The sequence below is a fragment of the Chroicocephalus ridibundus genome, chromosome 1, assembly GCF_963924245.1.
Source record: "Chroicocephalus ridibundus chromosome 1, bChrRid1.1, whole genome shotgun sequence".
Taxonomy (NCBI): Eukaryota; Metazoa; Chordata; class Aves; order Charadriiformes; family Laridae; genus Chroicocephalus; species Chroicocephalus ridibundus.
Window position 1 is genome coordinate 83,914,770 of NC_086284.1, and position 16,219 is coordinate 83,930,988.

Genomic DNA, 16,219 nt, shown 5'->3' on the forward strand with positions numbered 1-16,219 from the left:
AGGAGAAAAAGCAATTCGAATCCTCTGCTTGGTTTTGATTAAAGATGTATAAACCAGGTATTATCACAATGAAATGCACGCATGAGTTCTGCACAAGCAAATAACATAATTCATAGCAACATTAACTGCTTTTTAGTTAAATAATTTACTTAGTGCCATATGTACATATCCATTCAACTGCAAGCAGACATATTGTCATTTTGAAATTGTGGGAGGAAGAGAGAATCCAGGAGAATCTTTTGGTGAAATGAAAAGTAATTATATAGTGTCAGTGCAAATGCTTTAAGGCGTGAATGGGAAGCAATGTTTATTCTTTCTACTGAAGCAAATTTGGTTTCTTTCAAATTTCTGAAAGCGCCTATGGCCTGAGCTAATCAGGGGCAGCTTCCATCGCCAGGCAGCACTTTTGTAAAAGTCCAAGAGGAGCCTTTTATCAAAATGTTATGAGATGTCGCTATCAATTCATTATCTCTTCTGTACAGATGGCGCAACCAGGGTCATTTTGCAAACCTCTAAAATACTTTTCCTTAAGTTTAGGCCATGGTAAATTAAAGTTTCAGAACTTCACCCATTCCCTTTTAACTTGCTACTTTTACTTGGAATAGCCTCATGAGATAAGTAATACATTTCAGTATGGGAGGATGGCAATCATCTGGTATTCTTCCAGTGTGCTTCTGTATTAAGCTGGGTCTTTAATACGAAATAGCTTGTGGTGTATATTTAACCATTTTAAAGGCCTGTTTTCTTTGCATTTATTATATACGCTGTGTAGTATATGATTATGAGAAATTTCTGTAACACTAATTTGAATCCAAACACGAAATATATTAGAAATGTATTTGGTGTGAGTGCAGGGTTTCAGGAAGATAGCATGCAAAGCAGGACGGTTTTGGCTGATTTTGTCCACAAAGGGTTTAGACTCATGGCAGTTTTGGCTCACCTAAGTTGCCACTACTACAATCTTACTGAATTTCAGACCTGTACATTTTCACCCTTTCCCTTTTGTTAGTCTTGCTGCTCGTCAGGCCTGGAGGGGAGTTGATAGAGGGAAATAAACTGGCAAAAGCTAATAAAAAATCAATCCTACAGAAAAAGCTATTAATTTTATGTCAGTTTAGTCCTGAGCCCAGTCCTCCACATGGTCTGATAGAGTTGCAGAATAGTTTAGGATGGAAGAAACCTGTGAAGGTCAGCTGGTCCAACCTCCTGCTCAGGGCAGGCTGATGCCAGGTGATGAGCAGCATTGCTGACACACCGAAATACCTGACCGGCACGGGAACAAGGCTGCAGCAGGCTTGTGTTGGCTTAAGCTGCCCTGCAAGTGCACTCGAAGGTGCAAGTTGAAGTAACATTTGCTGCCATGGAAAGTCATACCCTTTTGATTCCTATTCCTATTTAACTCCTAAGGCAATAGGTATTTTGGTATTTTTGTGGATCTGGCTTCTGTTGTTCAAATAAAACACGAGAGTCTGAAATCAGATTTACTAAAAGGAAGTGTAGCCCTTCCTATGTGGACTCAAAGCACAGTTGTCTGCGGTTAGTTATTACACTCTTATAATAAATTTTTAGAGGGGTCTTTTAGGTCACCATGTTGCCATATCCTTATTTGCGAGAGATGCTATTCATTATGCTTCCTTTAACTCTTGTCATTGCCTCAGAGAGGAGGACGGGGCCTGTCTGCGTTACCAGTTTGGTTTGTTCCCTATTTTACTCCAAGGACCCTGACCATCTGTACTTCATGCATATTAGCTTGCTTCTGTGCTCCCGTCTGGAACAAACTGAGCAAACAGCTGGGACCCCAGGCGTGAAATAAAAGGCAGCACACCCAGAGATCATAGCCTGCAGCATTACTGCATGGCTTGAAACCACAGGTCAGTCCCAGCAGAGCTGGGAGAGACCTGCTCATCGTAAGTCTTTCCAAATCTTGTTATGTTAGTATGACGTGGTTGCTACGCCGGTTGAAACATGTCACAATGTATTTTGTTATCTTGAGCACCTGCTGTTATTTTTCACTGATTGTTTTCTTTTTTTTTAGTAACATTAAATTCTTCCAGACTTCTAGGTGTATCTGGCAAACAATTCTCTTTTCTTCTAAGGTATGCTATCCTGTATATATCAGCTTTGTGATTTTTGACTTGTGAAATCATTATGTTCTGAATGTCCCTGCTTGGCTTAATAACTATGCTATTCCTGAAATATGAAAGTCTGGAATGTCAGCTTTTGACCCATACATAAAACAAAGGTACCTTGTTTGTGTTCTTTGGTAGCTAGTGCAGCTCACAACATCTGAAATTCTCAAAGCATACACAGTACAATATTTCTTTACAATACAGCAATGCTATTATATTCTTCTATACTCAAATACTTCCCTACATTTTCTTTATTAGTCTTCATCTTATCCTTTCAGTGCTTGTTGTGCTTAGAAGAGGAAACTCATTCATGTTTTGTGGAAGGTGGAGTGCCTCTATGCGTGTCTGGCCTGCGTGGTCCTCCTTGTACACCCACGTCTCAGAGCTGGCCAGCTGTGCGGAGCGACAGAACACAACCATTGATGATATTAATGACATATCAATCAAGCATCCTGCTTATTAATGGTCACTAATTTATACCAGATGCAAAACTGAGGCTCACGGCCTGCTAATCAGTTTACTTCAAAATAAATAAGCACAGAACAGGATCAGACCATTCAGCTTTTTTTTTTTTCCCCCCAACTTGTCTTGATACATCTAACCCTACCTCAACCTTCTTGTCTATGTGTTCCGCAGGTTGTACACGCCTGTTGGTAGTTTAGTCCTTTCTCAGAATCTTTCTCTGGAGTTTGCTCTGTTGGAAGGTTCTGAAAACAATCAAAGGATATAAAATATAGTGAAAGCCTTGATAATTGTTACTGTGGTGTTCATCTTCTTGGGTTTTGAAAAGGCTGCTGTTGTTTGTACCTTAGGACGACTTTAGGACATAAGACCGTAATGAAAGTTTGAAGCCACAAGAGCCACCTTCTGCCCTGTGGGTATGATGTTATATAGCACTTTACTGAATGCATTACATTCCTGCATCTCTAAGTACAGAAACTACGTTGACTAGATTGACTGGAGGATTTGTGTGGCGTTCGCAAAAATATGAGCAGCGCTGCTGCTGCTCCGTCCTCCGTGGGAGTGCTTGCGCTTATGCAGGGTGTCGAAGAGAGGGTTCATTTCCTTCTCCTTCCAGTTCAGGCTGGGGGTGTGAACGAAGGCAGGCTGCACGCCAGGATAATGCCTCAAGCCAAAGGCTGACTGCGGTACGCCTCTTCGGGCGTCTCCGCTCCCAGGTGAGACACCGAGGGAACAGGCAGTGGAATCACACTCTCTGGCCCACTTATTCCCACGTCCCTGAAAGGGACATCCAATGAGATTGAATGGCAGGCAGTTTAACAGTGATAAAAATAGTACAACCTATATAATTAGCAAATATAACTCTCAGCTACAGGTTACAGTAAAGCCTAAAATGCTTCATAGGATTAAAATGTACATTTGCAATGAGACTTCCACTATTAAATTATATAGGATTCAAAAAAAGAAAAATTAGAGCAGGTACAAAATCTTATGTTTCAGACAAGCGGGTGAGTCAGCTGCTGACTGCCTAGGGCTAGGACGAAACTTCCTGTATTAATCAGGTTATTCTATAATTACAAGGTTTCTTGCACCTTCCTCTGAAGCGGGTACTGAGTGCTGTCAGAGAAAGGATACTGGACCAGGCGGACAACAGGTCTGATTGGTATGGCAATTCTTGTTTTTTCTCTCTTTTTTTTTTTTTAAATTCCCTTGTCACTAATACCGACTGTTGATATGAATAGTGTGCTATTAGAGAAAGAGTGCTACTGTGCTTCTTTCAGACTGCATATAAATTTACTTTCTGTTGCTAAGGGTTTGACCTGCTCAAGGACAGGATTGTATGGTGGAAGGGGGAGTGGGGCTAGAAGAGGCGAGCAGCAGCAGGGAAGCACAAACACGAGTGACTGTTTAAAGCAAACCTGAATAATTAGAAAGAAGAAGAAGGAAAATTATAGAGCAAACTGTTTGTGTCGGTGGTCTGCCTAGAGACAACTCGGGCATATGGTGAAAAAGAAACTATTGCTAAATCAGCTCAACCTCCTGAAAAGAGAAGATGATTTAACAGTCATCCTTCCTTCACAGAGAACTGTTGCTCTAGCCATAAAGATGGCAGGCAGAAATATGACAGGCAAAATGATGTTAATATCGACTGGGATAAATCATTGTTATAATGGAGGGAATAATAGCAAGGAGATGCGGGCTTGTGGGGTTATTTTATTTTAACTAGAGCATGGAAAAATGGAGAGTCCATTGCATTGTAAGACAGCTGTGCCTAAGCTAGTTGGTACACAGTAACTCAGGAGCTAGCCACAGCAGCGTGGCTCCTTCCCTGTCTCCTGGCTTGCCCTTTCCGAGTCCTCTCTGAACACATGTGCAGCCATCACTTCCTGAACCAAGAGGATTCCTCACACTGGAAAGGTGAGGGGAGTCACACAAGAAGGTATGAATGTGGGTGAGACTACTTGGAAGAGAAGAAGCTTTTGCTTAGTTGTTAGCCTTGGGTTGCTTGGATGTAATTGTACCTAAGCCAAGTACAGGGAAATCACGTACTTTGGGCCTCTGCTACACCAAAGTCAGTGTTTCTGATCCAGTCCCCGGTGTTTTCTCCAAACACAAACTGGATGGGAAGGCCATGAAATTCAGAGAACTATTGCATCCTGAAAACTGGTATTCTTGTGTGTTTGAAGGTGGATTAGGAAGCAGAAGAAAACTTCTGGAGCAGAACCAGTATAGAAAAAAAAAATAAAAATCAAGGTATCCTTGATGTGACCCAGGATCACAATGTACAGAGGTGAGAAGATAAAATACTCATTACTCTTGGAGTTCATGTGCTTCTGGGTAGATGTTTCATATGGCATAACAGCATCTCACCTGTGCATTCCAACATGTAAAGGCATCTGTAGAAAGAAGCATTGCTTTGGTACACCAAGTTACCCTTCTCAGGAGCGTCAAACAAATTAATTCTTTTAAACAGTTTATGTAAGAATGATAGCCCCGGTTGGAGTGCGCTTTTCAAACATCCCTCTTGTAAAACAGTGCAGTCCCTACAGAATCAGGATTAAAAGCGTCAAGTTCTGGTTCTGCAAAGCCATGCAGGTGGTTGTGAGAGTGGTAGTGGTTTGTAAGAAGCAGTAAGTTTTATCTCAGGTCGTGTGCTGGTATCCCCAATGATGCAAACACAGAGGCTCTGTATATGAAATAGACGCGGGCTAGTTGATAGTTCTTAAAAATAAAGGGGGGAAAACAGCCCCTGAAACACCAAAAAGGTAAAGTGATCCTGCAGGCTGTACACTGGCGCCTTAGTGACCACAAGCTTGAAAAAATAAATAAGGCAAACCTGTCTGATACTTGGTGATGGAACTGGGACCTTTCACAGCAAAGACGAGGTGAAAATTTCCCCCAGAGCTTCAGTTATGGCATTAAGAAAAAAAAAAAAAGTGCTAGAGCTGGGTTATTGAGCAGGAAAAAGGGGTGAGAATTAGCACAGTATATTGGTGCTGTTTGAATAGCACAGGTGAAGTACGCCAATTCCTCATAGCGTATGTACAGAATTTAAAACAAGTTATCTAAGATGTTATGCCGTGCCAGGAAATACCATATTGATGATGCATTTCCAGCAGTCATTCATATACAGAGGAACTGCATGCTGAGGTACATGATAGCCAGCAATGAAGAAACTGTATTTATCCTTTTGGCTCCATTTCTGTCATATTAATATATTTACAGTTTTCTATAAAGAAAATCAAGTATAAGCCTACTGTAAAAGGTTCTTATCTGGATTGTTATTGTAGAACAGCAAGGTAATTTGTTTTAGAAAGACAAGCTGATACTGCCAACAAAAGCTTACTTGAATTATAATTCTCATTTAAGTTTTAATTGTTCTTCTTACAATAAAACACTGCTTAATTATACTCAAAATGCTCAGTTCCCAAATATAATGCTAAAAATCCTTGTATTATGTATGTTGTCATGTATGCATAAGATTAAGGTGAAGAAATAGTTTAACTGAACTCAAATTAATCTAGTCACTGGCAACAATATGACTCACTGCAATATTTTGAAGGCCATTTATCTAATGTTCGCCAGGATCCTGTGCTGTTCCACAGAAAAACTTCAATTTAAAATAAACCAATCAAACTGTGTGGCTGCGCAATTAAATATCACCATGGTAACAGGGATTAAGCACACAAGGTAAAGACCTGCTGACAGTGCAGAGATTATTTCAAGTTTCTTACTCTTTCAGCAGTAGCCAAATGAATTTACATTTTCTGTATCAAACACTGGGAGACATAAAATGAAAGAGATTGAGGTACTTGTGTGGCATCTTGGGACTTCAGAGAATATTTTCCTGACAGGGGAAGTAATTAGCTGGAATTACAAATAGGAACTCACCAGACAGATACGAATAAGCATTTGCTCATGGGATTTATTTAGCATTTCATAATTAAAACCTGGAGAGGCATATTATTTAGGATACAAATAGCATGGAGAAACTTTGACATAGTTTGAGAAATTGAGCCGATTAATAATGCCATTTTGCTTTTAATTTTTAAGTGAATTTAGGTTCACCTAGGAAAGATGGTTATTTTCAGCTCTGCTATAAAGTAACATTTCTAATGTGTGATATACATGTAAAGTTATAGTGCAGATAGACGTGCTGATATTCAGTGAAGCCATAGGATGATGCTTTAATCAATCCTAATGTATTTCTGCTTGTCTCTGGCTCTATTTCTAGCTTTTTTGTGTGTACTTATAAAAAATACTGGAGACGCAAATCTGGTGGCATGTGGATTTTTCATCTTTTAGTGGTGTGGTGTGGAGTTCGTTTGGTTTTCTTTTTTCAGATTGGCTTTTGATTCGGTTGTAGGAGAGCTATTCTGATCACAGTGTTATGGTCTCTTACTGTTGCATAAAGCTGAAATACCTGGTCTAAATTGGGAGAATGAATCCCTACCTTTTGTTCATCAGCAAGTGTTCAGTGTGATCGGGGGATGTTGTGGTCGCGGGCTCTTCTGTCCAAGAAATGCCCGCCGATGGTTTTGGACTGTCCTGATTTTTCCATGAGATTGGGTTTACGAGGACATCTTTTGTCACTCTTTTCTGTCAGCCTGTTAGAAGTGGAAGTGAGCTGCTTGCAATGTGCGAACATTGAAGATCTACAGCTGTTCATCCTGTATTAGGCAGGTGTAGGCTCCCTAGCGCCTCTGCTTCCTGAGTATTTGATCAATGTTTCGAACTCACAAGTGTTGAGATCGAGGTGAATGCTTGCCACCAGTGCTTACTGGTCTGAGGTTGGTCTTGGGATCATGCTGTTCTCATTCTTTGTGGTAGGATGGACTTTCCATCCTTGCAGAGCTGATCTGCTGCTTGGAAAATGTTTTAAGAGACGTGGTGGTAGATGGGCCCACAACTGCACCTTTTCTGTGAGAACCAGAACTTTCCAAACCCGTCAGAGTGCATTTTGGTGTCTGGTTTTGATTATGGGAGTCTATACAGTCTTTGACATCTTTGGTTCCCTACTCATTTCAAGCATAAGCTTAGGTCTCTGTGTGTAAACAGACAGGATTTTTAGCTCTGCTCTTATGAAAAGGCTTGCTTCAATTTTACTAGGTGTCTGACATCCAGTTTTGTCAGCTTTAAGTTAAAATGTCTTTCCTTGCACGTTGAGATGCAGTTTGTTTTTTCGTATCTTGGGATGAAAAGATTTGTTAAAGATTCGTGATAAATACTGCAGTTATATCCCAAAATCATTGCATCTGGCGAGTTCCTAAAGGAGGAGATGAATACTGAGTGCATTTTGTAGGAATGACCGTAGAAAGTATCTGCTTGTGGTGGCACTCTTTCGCTGTGCAAAAATGCCAAAGCCCTGTTAAAGTTAACTCCTGGCATAAGCATCCAGCAAATGTAGATGGAAATAGTAGTGAAATATTGATGAAACATAAGGTAAAATCAGAAAGTCAGGGATATACGGGAGAAGTTTCTTAAGAAACGGCTTATGTGATACAGGAGACAGTTTGTTAGGAGTGCTGTCCCTGGGCTTGATCAGGTGGGAACAGCAGAGGTTTACATGGAGTCTAAAGAGGTACTTCATGCTTCTCTTCCTGCTTATAATCCCTTTGGTACCGCGTTTTCTTTTTGCTGCAGTTTTCATTGTTTTTGTTTAATCCAGTTAGTGCCTTGAGCTGGACAACAGAGACTTGGCAAAAAGTCATGCTGATAAAAGGCATTTTGTTTTGGGCCACGAGGGGCTGATTCTGGCAGCTCATAGTAATGACATTTAGAGATTTTGTCGCATGATTCCTGTTGCCAGCATCCTATTAAAATGCAGTTCCATCATTTTAACCGTGTAGTAGGGAATGATGAGCTAATGGTCTACCTTTGAAAAGGAAACCATAAGATTAGCTCGGCATCAGTCTTGCTCACTGAAAAGTTGCAACTTTCCAGTTAAAACATATGAATAAAAAATAGGGGTTTCCATGCCTTCAGACATGGGCCAGGGTTGTGGGTAGGTCTTGGAAAGGACTTGGTTCCCCAGAGTGTCACGCTGTGACTAGCCAGAAGTTTCCAAAAGGCATTGAATGATGCCCGGTCAGAGGCATCCAAACATCAGTATCCTCAAACTCTTTTAAAAACAATCCTGCTAGTTTCCCCAACTAGAATTAATTAAAGCAAGTGCAAGCTAATGGGCAGATCATAGGACCAGCTGCTTTTGTGGCGTGAGCCTTCAGGAATACGGTTCCTGAAGGAGGAACCCTATCACCTGAACATAATGTGTAATAGCTGCACAGCTGCTTTTTCAGCCTTGCCTCTGTGACTTGCATAGGCAATGGAGCCTGTCGCCGAAAGCCTGGGCATCATTAGAGGAAGAGTGGCAGGGCAAGACTTTCTGTAGAGGTGCTCAGAGTGGGAAGCTTGGTTGGGTTGGCTTGTTCCTTTTCTATGAGTTGCACAAGCTTATACTCAGCTGGCATTTCCCTGACATCCTGAGGGAGAAAGGATGTCATGACTCCACATGCTCAGGATCTGGCAGCCTAAAACAAGTTAGCCACGTAGCGCTTAGCTTACTGTTACTCTTTTTTGATTTTGTGCTCGAATTTAAAGAATTGACCAGCTGAACCTCCCGACAAGTTTGCTCAAAAAAATCATGGGTTTGGTGGTTGGGGTTTTTTGTGTGGTTTCTTTGTTTTAATGCTGCAGGAGCACATGAAGTCTGCCACGTAAAACTGGGATCCTCACGTGGGTGATGGTTATATTTTAATTAGCAGATGCTAGAAAAACAGTGGCTTTATTCTCATTTTTGATTGCAGTGCTGGAATATGGTAAGATTAAGTGAATTTTCCAAGGAGGGATTTACTGCTACCCTCTCCTCCCCAAATCTGTGTCAAAACATAAGAATTGCCTGTGATTTTTATTTGTAACTGCCATTCAGTGACAAATTAAAAAGCTAAGCAATCCACGCGTTGCCAGGCTGTGTTGTGCCATATTTGAAAGTCATAATGATGTTTTCATGTAAATATTAATGATAGAAAAATTATTTTCTGTAGTCTTTGCCTAGATTTACATGGAACACAGCACAAATGCTTCTGCTACACGGAAGAGAAAACTAATATATGTTTGCACTGACCAACCTGTGTAATATTCCCTACTGAGTTTTTAAGTTACTTGGACTGCCTGCCATTCTCAGGCTATCATAAAGCTCAGCATGGACTGTCTGGAAATTTATTGGGCTTCTCGAGCAGGTTTTACAACTTGGGCTGATCGCTGCTGCAACAGCTAAGGTGCTGCTGGCATCTGGCTTGGTATATCTGTGCAAGACAGCAGGGGCAGGTGATCTAATGGCTGCATTATAGACAGGCTACCACTTTCAATAAATCTGAAAATTGTTGTTTTTTACTGGAGAACTAAGTGTGGATGTATATGAGACTAGGGGGGATTCTCAACGAAGAAACTCAGAGGGAGAGAAGAGACAGGCAGAGAAAGTCAAGAGTGTTTCATTCCTTATGAAAGTACAAGTTCCGAGACTCAGCATGGTGGTATAGAATTGTGTGAGTGTGACAGAGAGATACACAGATATATATATACATACACACACGCATATATATATCTCCTCCATTTGTACAATGATTCTTGCTGATAACAAGAAAAGAATTTTTGAAAGTATGTTACATTTTTAAAGAAGCCAAGGTTTATGTTCTAGTTTATAAAGTCTCAAATCTTACAGTGATGTGCATGCACCTGAAAACTGAGGTAAGAGAGGCATAATTAGCTGAATAACTACGTCAGTAAAGACGTTGCAAAAAAGCAACAAATGTGCAAGGGTTAAAAGGACTGACCAACATAGAAAGCATCTTGAAAAGCAGAAACTAGAGGGGTGAAGTGAGAACTGGACAAATTCAGCCTGAGATAGTTCTTACAAGAAAATGTTAAAACACCTTGAACACCTTGCAAGTGGCTCTTTATCCACATAAAAGAGGAATGGGGACCTCTGTGTAAAGAACATGTATGAATGCAGTAAAATTCCAAGATGTGATTGAGGATTAATAACAAAATCTTCCCAGTGACCTAGAAGTATGTGTTCAATATGACTGAGGAGAGGAGTCTTGATTTATCAGCTGAATTGCTGAGAGACATCCAAGGGTTGTCATTTGGGTATGCCACTGGCAAATGCCATTGTGGAGATACGGAAGTATGTTAGTTGTGGCTAGATGTGTTTCAGAGGGGGGATTCAAACTGTAACAAATGCAGAAAATGCTGTTAGGGTGATTCGGGGAGGGAAAAAATCATTATGTGAAGGGGAGACTAAAAGACATAGATTTGTCTAATCCAGCAAAACTAAGATCAAGAGGGAATAGACACCAGGAATAAATGAGAAATGTTTAAAATTAAAAATAATTTGTGGCAAAGAACTAAAGGGAAGCACGATTAGATAGCAAGGGAGAAGACCCTTAAAGATTAGAGGAAGAGGGTTCATTCCCAAGCTTTCAATCATAGCACTGGATTGAATAATCCAAAATGGGTTTACACTGACCATTGGTAAATATTTAAAGGTTATATGATATTGTTTATACAATACGGTGTAAAATAGCAAGGGGATGGAGATGGTGGCAAACCAGATCCTTTCCATTCCTATTTTCCTGTAAGTCAAATGGCGTTTTACTTGTTCCTTTAGCATGTAAATGATGAAATCTGAGCAACACGTTTGCAAACCAGACTTTAATCCACTGCATGCCCCTGGAACCTTTTGTAGATATTAATGAAATACATTTAATTATGTCTGTTAAACAGATTACTCAAGGCAATTTAGATTACTACATAAAAAGTGGAATAAAGATCAGTGTTTTCAGTAAGCGTATGGGTAATAAAAGTACTTAAATGGAATGATACTCAGGGAGATGATACGATTTGACCAGGCTTTTAGATAACTGTATAAATGCTCTTTCTGAAATGCTGTCACAGAATCATGAATTATAGCTCTATTTAAAAAAATGCTTTCATTGAAAGATAGGAGAGGAAATATTTTTCCTTAAGTGTTTATACATAGTATCAACAAAATGTTTTTATTTTTTTGGAAAACTAATGTTATCATCAATCTTATTAAAGTGAAAAACACTGAAGTGGGCTGCAAATACAAGGACAAGTTCAATGAATCAGCAATATTTCTTGCTGGCAGTTTTGAGTTTTATACTGTTGCCTGGTAATAACTGGGATGAGTTATTAATTTCATCAGGATATGTTGGCTGTCCTCTTCTGCCCACCTATATGAAAAAGTAATTGCTAGTATCTGATACCATTTGTTTGAAGTGCCATTTAGGGAATCCAGTTGCTTGTGAGAACTTCTGCATAACTATGGTAAATATATTAAAAGATATAAGGGCTGATGTGACATTTTTGTGTGAGTAGACTTTTACTGCCAGTAATATAAATGGTAGTGCTTTGGAAATGTGCTATTTTGACAGCTCTTCAGAGACTCAAAACCCAAAAATTTCAATTTATTTGGCATGCATATGGCACAAGTTGCCAAAACCTCCATAGTTCAGGTGTCCTGTGTAATAATAAAGTTCTTTCATCTAATGCTACACATTACCTTCACGCGGGTTGTTGATTTTGGATTTTGGTGGGTTTGCTTGTTTGTTTTAAAGACTGACTTTTATTTTCAGTGTTCAGTATCAATAACATACTTTTCTTGGCAGTTACAGACAACAGTTTCCTTAAAACAGGCCCATCAACAACTGGGGATTTTGCAGCGCAGGCCCTATGGTACCTACCACAACTACCCAAGGAAGAACTGCGCTTAGAGCACATTTCAAGGAAGCGTAGCTGTTAAGTAGTGTCAAACAAGTGTTGGTATTGGAGCAAGCCAACAGGCTACCTGTGGTCAGCATGTTCTGGTGTATATTTTACATGCTGCACCAGAGCTCCTTTCCAACTGAGCCCATGTCTTCTTCCCCTCCTTGTCCTAATGTATAGAATACTAATGCCTCTTCATGAGTTCTCAGACCTTTTCATTCTTATCCTGTATGTTTTATATGTTATTATTTCACTTAAAGCAGCACAACTGAAATAATGCTTGTCACATGGAGAAGATGCTTTAAGAGAGAGCACAAGTTGGTGGCCATCTAGTAGACCAAGGGGGATTCTTCCCATCCCGATGTGATAGCGCCAGGCTGCTGCAGTTCCCCGTCCCCAAGTCCAGCTCACGGGGAGGCTGAGCATGCAGTCCCCATGTACATGTGCACACCCTCTGTACAGACACCTCCAACCACCAGTGACGCTTACAGGCAACCAGTGCCTTTACTGCCACATCAACGCAAACTGTGCGCACGTGAACAAGACCAGCACAAATGGGCTTGATCCTGTTCTTATGCATCCGCAAATCAGGGTACTTGCTGTTGGGTCCTGCATACGCGTGGACACACAACCTCCCCATGTATGTGCAGAAATGGGTCTCTCCAGTAGCTGCTCCACACTTGTGGTCTTTCCCACAGCAGGCTCTTGGCCCTGCTCTCTCCCATGTTGCACTCCTGGTTACTTTTCCCTGTTGGTTCCACTTCTATGACATCTGCACCTAAATTTGGCATTTGTGAGACTGTCACCTAGACACCATTAGCCATACATCATAAGACCAATACAGTTCCCTCAGCACTCTTGACCTCGCGAGTTCAGTTCCACAAGGGTTGGCAGGCCTCGCCTCGACGTGGTCATCTTTCACGTGGCTCCCTCTTGCCTGCCCGTGAAACCCAGTCAACCCTCTCTCTAACTTTTGGCACTTCTCACTCTGCTATGTGTTATAGCCAGCTGTTTCTCTTGACGTGCCCAGTAGTTTTTCATGGTCAATTAGCTGAACCTCAATCTCTCTGCCCATTAAGAAAAGAAAATAAAAATGATCCACTATGAAAACTAAAGTTCCTGTGTTTACTGTGTAGTCCCAGGAGGCGTCAATTCTAAATTGTGTCAATAACCATCAAACTCTGGAGAAAAAAAAGGTAGCACAATCAATCTGTCATAAGTTAGAAGAAAGCTTTTGGTCTCCTTTTTTCAGTGAAGTTTTGGTTCAAATTTTAGAGTCTAAGTATTGTATTTGAATCCTTTCTAAAAGTACTTCAGGAAGTCTAATATTTTTATTTATATGTGCTTTCTCTCCAGCAAATGAGGATTGCTATCGAAGACAGATAATGTAGGTTTTTGAAAAGATACACTGCTTTATTCATGTTACAAAATCTAAGAAAAACTGGAATGAAATTACCAGGCTCTGCTTGGTCTCATTCCCTTTACAAGGTCTGCTGAATACCTGTCGTCTACAGACCCTTTTTAGCTATTTGTAACTTTACCACGTTTTCTATGACTGAGCTGAATTTTTTTTGTTCCCCTTGCTTTTCCGAGACCTAATTGGTATTTTGAAAAACATCATCCCTTTCCTGGAAAAACAGAAGCTGTTTTGCCAAAGGTCGTTACAAAGCTTGCTTCCCAGGCTTCAAGACAGATGTTCGAAAGATGACCCAAACATTGCCTTTCAGCCAGGGATGTCATTTCTGATGTTGCTGGGAAGTTCTCCCATGTTGAGAGACTTCTGAAAATTTTAGAAATTGCCATGCTGAGTAGAATGCAGAAACTGAATTCATTCAACATGTCCAAAAATTGCATGGCCAACAAGAAGTATGCCTGTAATTACTGCTAGGCATCGGAATGGAGAGCTGACGAGGAAGCTTAGGGAAGCGTAGGGCCAATACAATCTGAGGAGGAACTAGTGTGAATGGCAACACTTGGATTACCTGAGTACAAGAGAGTCATTAGGAGACAGGAGAGGAGGAGGATTAGATGGAGAAGGACTGATCTGACAAAGAGTCGGGATGTGTAAAGATGGAGGACAGAGGAAGTAACAAATGACATCTGTAATTTTTTTGTAATGCAGTGGCATTGACTCATGATCTGGTTATGACCTGTGATAGTCTCTGCTAGAGTTCTGCAGAATTTCTTTCCTAAATGTTGGTCTGGATGCTGTCTGGTTTTATTATAAATTCTTTGCTTATAAATTCTCTGTATTTATGTCTGTCAAATGGATAGGAGCATTGGGTCAGCAACATTAATGTTTTACCTTGCAACGTTAATATTTTACCTTGTCAAATGCCCAAAACACATAATGATGTGTTACAAGCAGATATATAGTCTACATTATTAAAACATTATGGGAGATCAGGATTGGCGTGAGGTGAGTTAAATATTGCAGTTCTTGGTAACTGAATCAAAATTTGTTGTATAAAATTATATTATTTAGTTGTCGTGAAATGTGACTGCTAGTAGTTAGTTCTAATGTATTCATTTCGTGCTGTGTTGCTACCTTTCACAGAGGTGTTATTAATATTTTAATTATGTATACCAGTGCCACTGGCAATATGAGGCCACAAGATGAATACAACAATACAACTCTCCTGCACAGACTACATTTGTGTTGTATGTTATTATAGACCTTTAATTATAATTGTAAAGTATCTGTTCTGGAATTTAGACATCAGTCATCATCATAACAAATAAGGAGCCAGATTCTCTGCCATAAATCAGCTTGGCTTCATTAATGTCAGCAGAGTCCCACTGATTTACACCAACAGAGGTGGCACGAAAGCACTTGTTATATTTTACTGCCTCTCCCATGAGTTGCGCTATTGCAGTGTTTCATGACTTCTAGAATAACAGTTGATTATTTATTTTTTTGCACCATCTTTTCCTGTCTCTGCTTTCATTGTTTTGTCAGCCACTTCAGCTTGAAAATATCCTTTCCTAGCGTAAGTGTAGAAAAGGGTTTGGTATTGTGATTTTTTTTTCCGTAGCTGTCGCTAAGGCATTTTAATTTTTACTTTTTAATCAGAGATATTAGTCAAAGTGTGTTTTGGGTTTTTGTGAATGGTAAGCTGGCTGCCTGTAGCCTTTTCGACTTAGTTCTGTGATCAACCACGCTTAAATGTTTATGGAGGTTAACGGATGTCCTGTCGGCCCCATAATAGAACCCAAATTGCAAATAATTGAGCACCTACTTTGCTTAATTAGGCCTGCTGAGTTCATTATGGGGACCTTGATGCACTTCTCTTAACTAAGTGTGTTATGGGGTCATTTTGCTGGATCGGGGTCTCAGTTGTGACTCAGGAAGAAAAAAGACCTGGTTAAAAAACGGGGATCTGCCTGCACTGCAGTCACAGCAATAGTTGCTGTGAATCCTGTGGTCAGCGAATCCCAGTCAGCCTTAAATGAGCTGGCTCGGGTACCAGCACAGATCTTGCTATGGCAGCACCAAGCTCCGGCTGATGTGAAGCCGGGCAGATTAAACCTGTGCTGTGCTCTGCTCTGCAATGCAGCAGCCGGGCTTCCCACGGCAGGCGAGCACGCTGGCTGAAAATGGTATAGGTTTCAGGCTTCTTACAGCTCACTACTCAGAGCTTCACTTTTAGAGGTGGTTGTCCTTAATGATGGACTCCAATTTTTAGCCTGACCTATCTTCTGATGGAAATACTCTCTAGGGATGTAGTAGTCTTTTTCTGCATGGGAGAGTCTCATAGATTTTGTTACAGTTAACAGGCTCCATGAGAAGTTGCAGCTATATTCTGCGAATAATTGTTTTTTCAGCTTGGTTGCTATTTTGG

The 16,219-nt window shown here is 40.5% G+C and overlaps 1 protein-coding gene across 8 annotated transcripts in view; it reads left to right on the forward strand.

The window, feature by feature from the left end:
- FRMPD4 (FERM and PDZ domain containing 4) overlaps nt 1-16,219 on the forward strand; it is a 411,398-nt gene that overhangs the window by 301,362 nt on the left and 93,817 nt on the right. Inside the window, exon 1 of one of the 8 annotated variants that reach the window (XM_063341681.1) lies at nt 3,613-3,753. The exons of the other annotated variants lie outside the window; for them this stretch is intronic. The gene's annotated coding sequence lies outside the window, so the exon portion shown is untranslated. Of the gene's footprint in view, nt 1-3,612; nt 3,754-16,219 lie in introns of those variants that run through there. 8 annotated transcript variants of the gene reach the window in all.